The sequence below is a fragment of the Triturus cristatus genome, chromosome 4_1 (genome assembly GCF_964204655.1).
Source record: "Triturus cristatus chromosome 4_1, aTriCri1.1, whole genome shotgun sequence".
Taxonomy (NCBI): Eukaryota; Metazoa; Chordata; class Amphibia; order Caudata; family Salamandridae; genus Triturus; species Triturus cristatus.
This window is the reverse complement of record NC_140585.1, coordinates 1,046,679,536-1,046,694,481: the sequence shown is the minus strand read 5'-3', so window position 1 is coordinate 1,046,694,481 and position 14,946 is coordinate 1,046,679,536.

The following is a 14,946-nucleotide window of genomic DNA, read 5'->3' as shown; positions in this document are numbered from 1 at the left end:
TCCCCAGGCTGACAACACGCTCCAGAACCAACCGGACCATGTCCAGGTGCCTGGATTCTGATGTATCTGGCTTGCAATCTTGTGAAGACGAGTTATGGCTTTATATACGGATGGCGCGTTTTCTGGAATGAAAACACAGCAACTCTATCCGATGACCCTACAGGCTCCGCCCCTATCGGCTAGGATGACGTCAAGGACAAGATGATTTTGGAGAACAACAATCCGCATCGCAGACTGCTCCTCTGTTAAGTTGCCTAGGGCAGAGGTAGTTTCATTCACTACTGCTTCAAGGGTTCTGGTTAATCTACGTATCAGTTTACTATTTGAGACAACACCTATGTAAGGAAAGAGACCTTTATTGAAGTCTGTATATTATTCCCATGCTGTTTCAGTGTAGTCAACAATCGGGATATCTCTCTGGGGTCTATTGTGTACTAGATGAGTATTTCTATGATAATCAGGAGGGGCTAGGAAAACAGGTGGCAGAAGGAATGCAATGTAACAGGTACCATCCCAATCTAGAGGCAAGCGTATATATGCGGTATGACCACAAATGAAGTAGGAATGACGGGAAGCTCTAAATGTAGACTTGCCTTTATCACTGAATTCGATCACAGTAGTACATTTACTATGACCCAGGTGTACTGAACCATTCTTTCTTACACATAATTCACCTTTGACTGGTAATACGGACATAGCAGGCAAGACTAGTGCAGTTTCAGATTCAACATTCAGAATCATGAGGTTGAGTGCAAAATTACCTAATCCATATACTTCATTTTCTAGGTCAGTTCCTGTCTTTTTGGGAAGTCCCTCCTTGCTAGGGTAACAGGCTTTAAGCAAAACTAAGTTCAGGTTTCCCCATACCCAGCTGCTCTGGTAAACTACAGTGTTTGAATCTAAAGAGTTAATCAAACTAAACCATGCGCCACAGGAACCATTGTGTGTGAATGGATACGGAAAGAGAGGCAGAACTCCTTTGTATTTCTGATAGAGAGGGAGTCGGCCACATATCCAACAATTTGTAGCATTGCTGGCCTGATGGGAATGATGTAACATACTAATGAATGTGTTGTTGCGCAGCGCAAGTCTATAGGGCAACTCATGTGAAGGTAATTCGCTAAAAGAATGCTCGGCAGTATCATTGTAAGCAGAATGAGCACGCTTGGAAATAGGATAGTACATATGCAACAGTATACTTGCAGCAATAATCAAAAGACTTAGAAAAAACATAATCAACAATGTCACTATACAGTGACTACGAAGTGATTTACAATATGCACGTTTCTTGAGCTGTTTCTGTCTATCTCTCTCTCGATTTCGGTCTAGAGGATACATGTCAGAGACTAATTCAACCGATTCACCTTGGAGAGGACTTAAAAAATTGAATTGTCTGACTTGCTAGACCTTAGTTTCAGTTTGTATTCTTGTGATTCGGTTTTTTCAACCAGGGGGAGTTTTGAGTCAGTCTGTGGGGGAAGGCAGGGCTGAGAGTTCAAATCAGACGGTAGTCCATGAAATTTCTTGATATGGCTCGAGTGTAACCAACCCTTGCGACCCTCGACCTTCACTGCTTTCCTCGTGGTTAGAAGTACCAGTTTTGGCGTTTGCCAGCGAGGCTCCAACGGGCTCCTCCTGTCGAAATTTCTTATGAAAACAAAGTTTCCAGGAACCACTTCATGGGGCTTCACCTCGGTGTTGTCGGGAAAGGCTGCAGCTACCTGTGAACGGCAAGATTGTAGTGCAGACATCAAGGAAGCAAGATAATCTGTCAGCATATTACAATCAACATCAGTGATTTTACGAGGTATAGGCGTCCCCCACATATTTGGTGGCCTACCGAAGACCACCTCGTACGGGGATAGCCCTGTGCGAGAATGTGCTACCATTCTCATGTAAAATAGTGCAACTGGTAAAGCTACTATCCAGTCGACACCTTTCTCTCTACAGATTTTTGAAAGTCGAATTTTCAGAGTCTGGTTATGACGTTCCACGAGACCTGCTGCCTCGGGATGTCGGACACAGTGGAATTTCCATTGATAGCCTAACAAGAGTGAAATGTGTTTCATTAGCTCGGATGAGAACGGTTGGCCGTTATCTGAGTACACGATACGGGGCAAACCATACCGTGGGAAGAATTCACGAACTAACTGTTTGGCAGTAGTCGGGGCAGTGTAATCTGAGACGGGATATGCCTCTGTCCAACGGGAAAGAGCACATACAACTACGAGGACATATTTGAATCCTCGACAACGTTCCATCTGGATATAATCCATCTGGAGGACTTCAAAAGGGTGATCAGGAGGTTGAAATCCACCCTGCTCTACAGGTACGCCTTTACCTGGGTTGAACTGACAACAAATCATGCAAGTTCGGACTTTCTGTTTGGCTGCAGCTCGTAAGTGTTTATTAAACCAAATGTGTTGAATACTGTCTAACATAGCTTTTTCTCCTAGATGTGCTGGACTATGTATTGTGTTAATGATAACTTGAACCATTGAGTCGGGGAGAAACCATATAGATTTTCCCTTCGTCATCCATCCCTGATCTGTTTGGATCCCTCCTAATTCAGTCCATTTCTTGATTTCCTCTGGTGTAGCATGTGTCTGTATATCAATTACATCAAGGGCGGGATCCCTAACTGTCATGCAGTGTGTCGATGTCGGAACTATTGTCTTTGTCAAGTCAGTTGCATGATTCCGATTCTGAGCTGTCTGTTTAGCTGTTCGGTCTGCTAGATCGTTACCCTGGGAAATAATATCGGTGACTTTTGTATGGGCTTTACACTTCATGATAGATATCGAAGTAGGTAGATGTATTGCATCTAATAGAGCTTGAATGAGGGGACCGTGTTGAATGTTGGCACCATGAGAAGTCAAATAACCTCTCTCTTGCCAAAGGACTCCGAAGTCGTGTACAACTCCGAATGCATAACGTGAATCTGTGTATATGTTGACTCTTTTATTTCTGGCTTGAATACAGGCTTGTGTCAGAGCAATGAGCTCTGCTGCTTGAGCTGACAAAGTGTTAATACAATTCGTTTCAATGACTTCAGTGTCTGTTGTGACTGCATAAGCGGCCACTAACTCTCCTGTATTTGTTCTCATACATGAACCATCTACATAAAATGTCAGGTCTGGGTCTGATAATGGAATGTCTGTCAAGTCTTGTCTGGGTTTCGTCGTAATAGTAATGACTTCAATGCAATCATGTGCCAATGGGTCTGTTCCACTTAATGGCAAAAGTGTGGCAGGATTTAATGTACTACAACGTCTGATTTCTATGTGTGGCTGAAACAATGTTAGTTCATAACCCGTCAGTCGTGCTATAGTCAAGTGTTGTGTTTGTGTCCGGTTCAAGAGAACCTCTACTGCGTGTGGTACTTGTACTGTCAATTGATGTCCTAATACTATGGAATCGCTTTGTCTGATCGCTAAAGCTGTCGCTGCGACTGATTTCAGGCACGCAGGAAGAGCCTGAGCTACGGGATCTAATGTGCTAGAAAAGTAAGCACACGGCTTGTGTGATCCTGCTTGTTCCTGAGTGAGTACTGACAAGGCAGTACCTTCACGTTCTGTAACAAAAAGTGTAAAAGGCTTACTGTAACATGGTGTCGCTAAAACAGGTGCTTGGCATAAGGCTTTCTTTAAGTCTTCAAAAGCTTGTGTATGTTCTGGAGTCCAAGGGAGGACAGTCGATGTCGCTGCCTCCTGGGTTGTCAACTGAATGAGTGGTTTTGCTAGAAATGCGTATTGGGGAATCCACTGCCTACAGTACGAAGTGAGGCCTATGAAGGCCCGTACCTCCTTTTGTGTCTTGGGTGGTGGCATATTTACAATTAACTGGATGCGATCAGGTGTGAGCTGTCTCCCCCCCTTGGACAGCAAGTGCCCAAGGTACACAACTTGCTGGGCACAGAATTGCAGCTTCGAAGGGGACACCTTGTGCCCCTTGTCGGCCAGAAAATGTAAAACCGTCAGTGATGCTTTTTCACATTCGGGTTCGCTTCGGGCGGTGATCAGCAGATCATCGACATACTGAAGCAGTGCAGTGTTAACAGGCATGTGGATACTGTCAAGTTGTCTTTTCAGTGCTTGGCTATAGATGCTAGGACTTTCTGTAAATCCTTGAGGTGCGCGTGCGAATTTAAAGCTTCGTCCATTTAAACTAAATCCGAACAAATATTGGCTTTCCGGATCGATTGGGACGCTAAAAAAAGCGTTCTTGAGGTCAATTACAGTAAAGAACGTTGCTTCTGAATCAATAGCTGTCAGTAATGAAGAGATATCTGGGACCACGGGATATTGTGGTACAATGCATTTATTCAATTCGCGCAGATCAATAACTAATCGATATACTGGGGGTGCTTTTGGATCAGTTCGTTTAAGAATCGGAATGATCGGAGAATTACATATATTGGAGTCGGTTTCCACAACCACTCCTTGTGCAACAAGCTCGTCAATGATTTGCAGTAAAGCCACTACAGCATCTGGAGGTAACTTGTATTGTCGCATTCGTGGTAATACCACTCCTGCTTTGAGTGTGACTCGATATGGTGTAATGTGCATACAACCTACATCAGTGGGGCCTTGTGCCCATAAATGTGCAGGTAAATTCTGTAACCGGTGATCCATGTCTCTTGACACGTAGTGACCTTTAAAGTCACGCAAAAACAGTCGTACTCCGTCCGGAGAACAACATATTATAGCTCCTAGAGCTTTCAATGTTTTTATACCTAACAAGTTTTCTGGACATGATTTTGTAAGCAATAGATCTGTAGTCCGTGTCAATGGACCAACCGTAAGAGGAAGCGGTTGTGATACTTCGTTAATAGTAGGTTTTCCTGAAAAACCAAGGGAAATATTTTGTGAGCCTGAGAGGGGTGCCCCTGGAACCTCGTCGTGACTTATAGTTGTTCTGCTTGCCCCTGTATCAAGTAGAAACTTTCTGTCTTTCCCTAATACTTGACTCTGTACATAAGGACCCTCCTGATCTACAGGAACCTCAATAAGGGGTAAGCCAACTTCCCTCTCTAGGCTATTTCATGTGTATCGCTGATAATCTGGATAGTCATTTTGTGCATACTGGTACATCTGTTGTGTCGTGTTTTGTGTTGCGGCAATAGGGTGTGACTGTGGTACCGCTACGGTTTGTTGTGAAGCTTGCATAGGCTGTACATTCTGAGGTGCTTGTTGTTGGATCTGATCCTGTCTAGGCGGACGTGGTCTCTCCTTGGTTTTACCCGTAGAGATATTATGTTTCAGAACTGCACAATCGTTTATATAATGACCTGGCTGTTTACAATAGTTGCATGTCCCTTTAACGGGAACCGCTGAATTACTGGACTGTGTCGCACCCTTTTTATGACTGTCAGCCGGAACTGACTGGGCGACGAGCATTTTCATTTTCGTGTCCTTCATACGTCTTTGTTCGTGTTCTTGTTCTTCTCTAATTCTATTCTGGTGATACTGTAACATTTGTAACATTTGTGAAGGAGTGTTAGCTTGCCAAGTGCTCTCAACTTTCAATACTCTGTTTTTAACCTGTGGCAGGGAATTCTCGACTAGTTTTGTTACAAAAAGATGTGGATATGAATCGCTACTTGCTTTCAGGCCGCTATTAATACCAAAACATTTTTCAAATCGGGAATAAAAATCACTAGTGTCTTCATCGGGTTTCTGTTTGCAAGCTGATATTGCTCCCCAGTCTTCCTTTTTCGTAGTTAATAAACGTGGCAATACTTGTACTAATAATCCTGGTAATGCTTTAGTTTTGTCTCCAAGCCCTACGCCTGCAGTTCGGGCATTTTCTTCGTTTTCTAATGCTGTCCAATCAATCTTTTGGTCTCCCACTTCCCACTCTTTTTCTTTCAGTTTCTCGTAAATACCGGCAGGCAGTAATACTTTCAATATTTTCATAATGTCAGGATAGGTATAATCACCCATGAGTAACATGTCTTTTATTTCACGGTGAAAACCTGCTGGATCTTTGTCATGGCTGGGCACTAATTTTTTCATTTCCAATAGTTCTATTTTAGTTATAGGCGTGTACACGAACACGCGTCTAAAAGTATTATCATCATTCCTAACTGGGTGTACTTCGCGTAAGGGATTCTGTCTGTCTATGTAATACATTTTTCTTTCCATGGAGGGAGCTGAATCATGTTCTGGACACAAAAAGGCACTATATCTGTGTCGGTATTCTAGAATTTCTTTAATTAGATCGGTACCCATACCTCTCCATTTATTCGTGAGTAATTCTATCAGTATATCAGGTAGGGGACCAGGATCGGAGTGTTCGTTTTTATACAATATAAGGAGATGTTGTATCATGTATATACTAGCTAAACGCTGTTCGTCGGGTGCAAGATTCAGAAACGTGTGTGCTAGCGCATCATCACTGTATTTTTTAGAACTGTCAGCCCATTGTACTGCTGACCTGGCTAATTCTTGTTCATCCATAGAATCGAGTACATGGTACCCTCTTCGTTCTCGAAGTAATTTATCAGTAGCCTGGAATAAGTGTTCAGGGGTCCTTGGATTTGACATAGCTGCTTGAAAAATTCTGTTACATTCTGGACGTATCGGACGTATTGGATTATTGAAAAATCTTCCTTTTCCTACATAAGCTATCGTTTCTCTAGCTGGTAATTCTAATTGTCCTGTGTTCATTTCTGACTGTTCCTCCTCCTCTCCCTCTGATTCAGTTTTATCTGCCTCTAATCTTCTTTCATGTATTCGTTCTACTTCTTTTCTGATCTTTCGGTGCATGACTTCTATACTCTTCTGTTTATCATGTTTTCCGTCTGCTATATTCTGACCCCATCTGGTAAGTACTTGCATTTCCTCCGGATCTACCTCAGGCCTATCTCTGTTTCTGATCAAGCAGTTTATGAAGAAGCGTAACAATAATTTTTGCATGTCCACTTTCTGGTATTCCATGGCCTCGCCAATACTTTCAGGACCCTCCCCTGTTTGGATAAAGTGATATATTTTGTCTAGATGACCAATCATTCCTGGTAGCGTCATTAGATAGGTCGAAACTCGTCGTAAACGTACTGATGATAGCAACATTCTGTCGTGTTTACCGGGTACTGGATCATATCTACAATCCGTAAGAGGCTCATTAAATATTTTGTCATTAGCTGTTTGGGGTGTACGTTGGTGTGCTAAATCCCTATAAGTCAATCTAAGTGCTGGCGGTGGCGTGGAGAAACCTCCTGTCGCACCTCCTGTCGCACCTCCTGAGGTGCCAAGTCCAAAAGGATTTGTTGGATGTAGGGTAGAGAGTGTAGATGCAGGAAGGACTGTAGAAACAGGTGGAACGTTTAGAACGTGAGGAGGAGTTTGTTGCTGCGGAGGTGGGGGCAGATGATCTTGGGGTTGAGCGTTGTCAACAAGTGGTGTGCGTGGCTGCACACCATTAGCATATTCAGGGGCTGCATCGTCTAAATAGGAAGAAAGGAAAATGTCCTTTGCGGTCTTGAGATGTACTTTAATCGGGAGTAATGGAGGTGGCAGATCTTTTGGTACCTCCTGGGTGGCCTTAGGCAAACCCTCGGCCAGAAGAGGATACATACCATTCATAAGAGTGTTTCGTTGTCTGTCTACTTGTTCTGTTTTTACTCGGATACCTTCATCAATTAATAGGTTTTCTCGGGCTTTGTCTGAATTCTCTCTACTTTTCTCTTCTTTTCTGAACGCTTTCTCTGTGCGTCTATGCGATTCTTTACGCCATAATTCAATGGCATCTTTCTGTGACTGTCTGGCTTTCTTTTTCCATAATGCTTCTTCTACTCTCATGATGCAATCTGCATCCCATGTTCCAGCAGCGGGCCATCTCTGACTCTCTGCTAAATCCTTGGTATAGTCCACCCATAAATCAAGATATAATACGGCATCTAGGCCATGTTTATGGTACATAAAGTACCCTGGAGTGTCCCTAGGTGGAATGGGAACGGCTTCTTCGAGTATCCCTTTTCTAGTTTTTATCTGTCTTAATTTCGAGAATAACGGCATCTTGAACCTTGCTACTTTGGTCTTACTCGGACTTGAACACAATTAATACAATAAACACAGTAATGAAGATCGAACAATCACTCATACCACGACATTTAAAACATATCAAAACATTTTAGAACGAACAATAATAATTAGAATAAAACTAGTTAACTGCATAATACTAAATATACTGGATGTACTGCTAAACAGTACAGATACACTGCTGAAACAGTGCAGACCAGGTCTGTGTACCCAAACCCGTCTTGACCGGCACAAACCAATGTGCACGTCTAAATGCGTCCCCAGCAACGGTACTCACCGGGAAGCACGGAACGGAAAGCCTCGGAAGTCTGGACTGGACTAGACCAAACTGGACTGGACTCGACTCGTGACTTAGATACTTCGGAACTTTGGAATCTGGTGGGCCTCTGTATACCTCGGATCTTGCTCTCTCAGCTAGGCTCTGGTCGGGATTCTCCGCACTCCTCACCGCCTCGTCTGGGTGTTGATCGCAGCCTCAGTCGCCCCCGTTGGCCTGAGGGAGATACAGGAAATCCTGCGGGTACGCGTAGTTGTCCGTCCGGCTGTGGCAGGAGACCGGGTCTGCAACGCACCTCCGGCGCGTGGGGTGTGAGAGGTGTCCCTATTCGGGCGCCAATTATGTGGTAAATTTAAATTACCTAGACTTAATTTATGCGGTAAAATTCAATAAGAATAACTCAGTAAAAATAAGAGGCAGAATCCGTGGTATTTGAGGTTATAAAAGGGAATTTATTCCTTACAAAGGAATTATGGTTCGAACCAGGCAATCGGGTTCCGTCACCACGAAGGTTCAGGAAGGGATAGGCAATACATTATTGACAGGTTATCATATTTATAGTAAATGCATTACAGTAAAGACATATGCAGAAGGCGTTACAGCTGAGAAGAGAGATAAGAATACACATACGTAATGAAAAAGGCGTTACAATAGGCGTGCATGAGGGCATGTACTAGAAACGTCATTATGATGATGACACAAGTGGGTGGATCCATAAGAGAATCCTGCAATGTCAGCAGAAATACATGGCAGAGATGCGCGCACAGCCGCATGACGTGTGATTGACGTGTAACTAGAGGGTGAAGGGGACTTGACATTTAGCCCTACATGAGGAGACAGAAGTCTGGGATGTCAGGACAACCTAATCCCAAATCGTATCTAATATCTTGTGTTTAAGGAACTATATTATCTGGAAGGAAAGGTCTCTCAAGCAGAGGCTATTCTATACTGACTGCTAGTGCGTGTACAAGCGTCTAAGTGTCTACATGTGATGCGAGGGGGCATGGGCCTACCATGGTAACAGAAGTCATGAATTACTTGCACGGAGACAGTAAGGCCGGGCCCTTTGCTCTGTAGCTGGAAGGATGTTTACCTAAACTACTAGACAGGAATGCATTTCTCGAGGAGCGGAGCAGATAACTTGAAGGCTGAATACAGTCTTGGCAGGCAACAGGCCGGGCTAGGCACCGTTAGCCGCGCAGGAAGTAGGACAAAGTTCATGGATACAGATACAAGTCCAGGCTGGAGCTTTCAGAGGCAGAAAGCAGGAAAAGGCTCGATGGCAGAATTCAGGGCCTACCTTGCCAGAGCTGGAAAACGTGAAAAGTACACCATATAAAGACGGTGGCAAGGCATACTTAGGAACGGAATATCTGACCCATTCATGGCAGATCTGAAAGATGACATGTTGACGTTGGACACAATTGTATTTGCGTCTTCATAGCTTGAAGTGGAGGGAACATACATGTACTTGTAGCATGTACATGGAGCCGTTGGGGTCTAAGATAGGGGACACAATTGACCATAAAATTCATATTTCCTCAACATCACTGATGACATCACTGATGACATCTCAAATGACATCACTGATGACATCATCCATGTAATCATCTGATGTACCTCCTCACACCCTAATATAACCTTTGATACACCCACTCTAAAATACAGACTACCATTCTCGAAACAATAGACACACCACACCAATACCAGTTAGTACATACCCACTCACTGGTTCCTAGGTCTACACACACATCCACTCACTCACCCATACAGTCACTCATACATGCAGTCACTCATCAATACAGCCACTATCATATGCACACATACACCCATACAGGTACTCACATACCGCCATTCACCCATAGAGTTACTCACACACCTAGTCAGTCATGCAAAGAATCAATCACACTCCCATTTACTCACCTATACAGTTATACACACACCACTTATTCATATAGATACTAACACATGCTTACTCTCTTATACAATCACTGACACAAGCACACACTCACCCATACAGCCACTCACACAATCACTCACTCGCACATATAGTCACTTATATAATCCAACACTCACATATACTGCCTTTCACAAATATAGTTACTAACACGTGTACCACTGAGACATCCATTCACTCACCAACACAGCCATACCCATACTCACCCACCCATACAGCCCCTCACAGTTGTACTATTGAAGCTATACACCCAGTCAATACACCTTGGCTTATATAAATATATAAACCATACTTAAACTTTTCAGAAACACACAGACACTAGATGATGTCATTAGTGATGTCATCAGTGATATCATTTGAGATGTTATCAGTGATGTCATCAGTAATATCACTGATCATATCATGAGTGATGTAATATGTGACGTCATCAGCAGTGCATTGCGGGGGTGCGTGTTATAGTTAGCTCAACTAACTATAACAGCCACATTTCTCTGGTTTTGTACAAGTGAAATGTCCAACTAACTATAACGTCCCTGAAACCTGTGTTTTTTTCAGTGAATATATATATATTGTTAGAACTGGGGATCTCTAGTTGAGTGAGGTAGGTACCTTAGTCCAAATAGGGACCCTTGATTCTAGTCAGGGAAAGGAGGGACACACTCTGGTAGCTTGGCACGAGCAGCCAGGCTTATCTCCAAGGCAATGTGTAAAGTATTTGCAACCACACTCCCAGTAACACAGTGATAACACCACAAATGGACACCACGCTGATTTATAAAAATAGCGGTATTTTTATCAGAAGAAATACGATGAGACCAAACGATAGAAATCCAACATATGCGTATTTGTAATATTTCACATTGACGGTTATTAGGCCAACAATCACTTCTTGTGGTATTAATGAGCAGTTCATGTGATCTAATGCATTCCTAATGCAATGCTATGCAGTTTGTAATGCAGTTCGTAATGTAAAAATAAGACAGTCCTTAATGCAAGTAATAATGCAGTTCATAATGCAGTTCATAATGCAGTTCTTAATGCAAGGATAATGCAGTTCATAATGCAAGAATAATGCAGTTTGTAATGTAAGAATTAATGCTATAAGCCAATCTGCGCGATCAGCGCAGACACCCCTAGGCCGAAAAAACAGAGACAACGGTCGTAAACTTAAAGGGGCGGCCCCCGTACTGCTGGGCAGGTACGGGCCGCTCGGGGACTCAGCGCGTCTAACGAGATGCAGTAAGAGAGTGATCGGAGCACTCCTGTACTCCTCCTGCACGCCTCCCCAGGCCACACACGCTTGCGGCTCCCGACCGGAGTCCAAGCATTACCTGGGGGTGCGCTGCCTCGCTCTCTCTCTCCCCGCTCGTCGGACGTCCTGCTGGGCGGTCCTGATGACGTTGCAGCTTCGTTGCTAGGCGACCCTGTAGCCGGACAGGTTACAGCGCTGCGTTCTCCTTTGTTAACGAGCTTGGGCAGATTCCTCTTGGCGAAAAGCGATCATGATCTTTTTCACCTCACAGCTTCCTTAGCTTCAAGAAATCCTTTAGCAAGTTGCGGCTCGGGCCGGCGGCGGCGATCCTTACTCACAGTCTCAGTTAGGATGATGTCTCGGGCCACAAATTGCAATGCAGCAGCGTGGACGATGATTCATGCTGTGGGGGCAATGCGGTCACGGGGCACCTCGCAAACAGCACCACAGACCACACGGCAGTCTCAGGCGTGCAAAAGCATACGCAACAAGTGTCGCTGAGACACGATTGGAAACTTTGATGTTCCCGAGTTTCCACAACAGGGGACCAGCTCTCCTCTGTCCCTTGGAGACAAGTTACTTCAGGACACAGCACACAGCAAAGTCCTTTCAAGCAGGGGGACACAGCACACAGCAAAGTCTCTTGTCCTCTCCTTAGTCAAATCAGCAAACTGCAGGCCAGCCCCAAAACACACAAAAAGGGCAGTCCTTCTCTTCAGCTGTTCTTCTTTGGCAGAGGTTCCTCTTGATCACAAAGTAGTTTCAATCCTTTTTCAGTCTTGAGTTTAGGGGTTTCACCTCTCACATTTATACCCATAAATGCCTTTGAAGTCTTTATGTTCAGGGGGCTCTGAGCCCGATCCAAACCAGTTCTGGGTGTCTTCCTGCCAGTGCACACCTTCTTCCTTTGATAGTGAGGGTCTGGGCCGCAGACACTCCGCAGGAGGTGGAGCCATCCTTTTGTGGCAGCAGCACAGACCTCTTCAAATTCAGTGGGCTATTCCTCCCACCACTCCAAATCCAGGCCAGCCTGATGCTGTCTCACCTACTCCTCCCCGATGTCCGGACACCTCCCAAGACCCTGACACATCCAAACCTATACAGTCAATACACAACCAGGCAGAGGCACACAGGATGGTTAGAACTAGAAACAAGCCACTTCTAAAAGCGTGGTTTCCAAACACACAATTTAAAAACCACCTTCACAAAAAAGATGTGTTATTAAATTATGAGTTCAGGCACACTAAACTCCATCTCTCTATCTTATGCCTATGGGAAGATATGCTGGAAACATGTTACACAGCATTGCCCATTCTGTTCTATAGACAAGATGGCCTTGCAACAGTAAATTTGCAGTATTTCACTGTCAGGACATGGTACACACCTCAGTGCATGTCCTACCTTTCACATACAGTGCACCCTGCCCACAGGGGTACCTTGGGCCTACTATAGGGGTGTCTGATGTGCATAGAAATGGAAGGGTAAGGCCTGGCAAGTGGGCAAACTTGTCAGAACAACATGGCAGTTAACAACTGCGCACTGGCACTGCAGTGGCAGGCCTGAGATCTCTTTTTAGGGCTTCTTTTGTGGGTGGCACAAATAGTGCTGCAGGCTCACTAGTAGCATTAGCATTACCAGCCCTGACACAAATAGTGCACTTTACTTGGGACTTTACTAGTAAGACAAATATACCAATTATTGACAACCAATTACCATAACACTTTATACAGGAAGCACTTACAATTTGACACTGATCTGCAGTGGCAAAGTGCCCAACGCATCTAAGTCGGCAATACCATGTCAGAAAAAAGGTCTAGGAGGAAGGCAAAAAGTTTAGGGAACTTTAGCCAAAAAGGGCCAAGTCCAACACATATAAATATATTTTATTCTCTTTATAGTTAGGGCTACCAGAGAAAGGTATTTATTGGATTTTTGTCCCTTAATAACTTTGCACCCATTTGCCAAATGTCTTCAAAATGTTGCAGACCTGTTGCACCCATTACATTGTGGAAGGACTGAAAGTTTTGCAGCTTTTGCTCAAGGGGTTCAAAGAAAAAAGGGGGGTCACAAAACAGGCTTGTAATCCAATGCATTTTACATCGAATGTTGTATTTTTACATAGCTGCAAAATAGCCTAAATGGATTGTAATAAAAGTTCACAGTAATGTACATTATACTATGGAAATAATTATTTTTGCTGTTGCAAGTGATGTAATGAAGTGGTTATGAAGTAATAAGGGCCAACAACTTAGTGATATCTTGTAGCACAATTCTACTAAAAGTAGCAAGGAAGCCCAAAGTATAAAACTAGACTGCATATGTAAAGTTTCAGATTTATTTCATGAACAACTGAAAGACCATTTATGGTCACATGCTAATGGAATCCTATAAACAAACACATAACAAATAGAATACATCTTAATCTACATATGTGTTCTTTGCATGCTCTCTGGCTTACAAAAACACGGTGCCAAACAAGCCAAATAATAACAATCTTCCTTATGTACTCCTGTGCAACAAAATGGATAAGTGACCTAACATTGAGCTACACAAACTACTATGTGGAGGACATGATAATTGGCCATTAGGGAAAATAAATCGTACTTTTTATAACAACAATGATTGGCTTTCTTACACTTTGGGCTTCATATGTAGCACAATACTTATAAAAGTAGTAAGTAGTAAGGAAGCAGAAAAAATAAACTAGACTACATAAGGAAAGTTTCAGAATTACTACATGAACATTTATGGTTACATGATTATGTAAACCAATAACCAAATACATAACAAATACAGTAGATAAAAAAAAGAAATCACATTCAATCTGATTACCACTCTGTAGTTGTAGTTAGAAACCCAAAGATGGGAATTCGTTTGATATTAGCTCCATAATAACTTTCCACCTGTTTGATGAATCACCACAAAACTTTCCAGACCTTTAGCATTTTTCAAATGTTTTGAGATCATGTCATTTTTTGTGGTGAATCGTTAAGGGTGTGCAAAGATAAAAGGGGGTTCTAAAATGTGTTTTTCCACCAATGATTTTTCCATAGACTATTGTATTTGAGTTAGTGCGAAAACAGCTGAATGGATTTACATCAAATTCAGCAAGATTATACATTATGGTGCAGAGATAATGCTTTTTGGGTACTGCAGTTCAGTAGGGTAAGAAGATTTTAAGTTATAAGGCATTTAAACTTAGTTATACATGTCACCACTGTACTTTAGTGGAATTTCACAAAATATTGTGAAACTACAGTGGTACTTAGCAATAAACCTACTTAAAATATATAAATAAATGTCCCTGTCTATTACCACTTTAATAATGTGATAATCGGTAGGGACCTAAAACTGAACACAGCCAAAGTGTAGTAAAAACAATATGGCTACCTTTTAAAACAGTCATTACCCAATTATA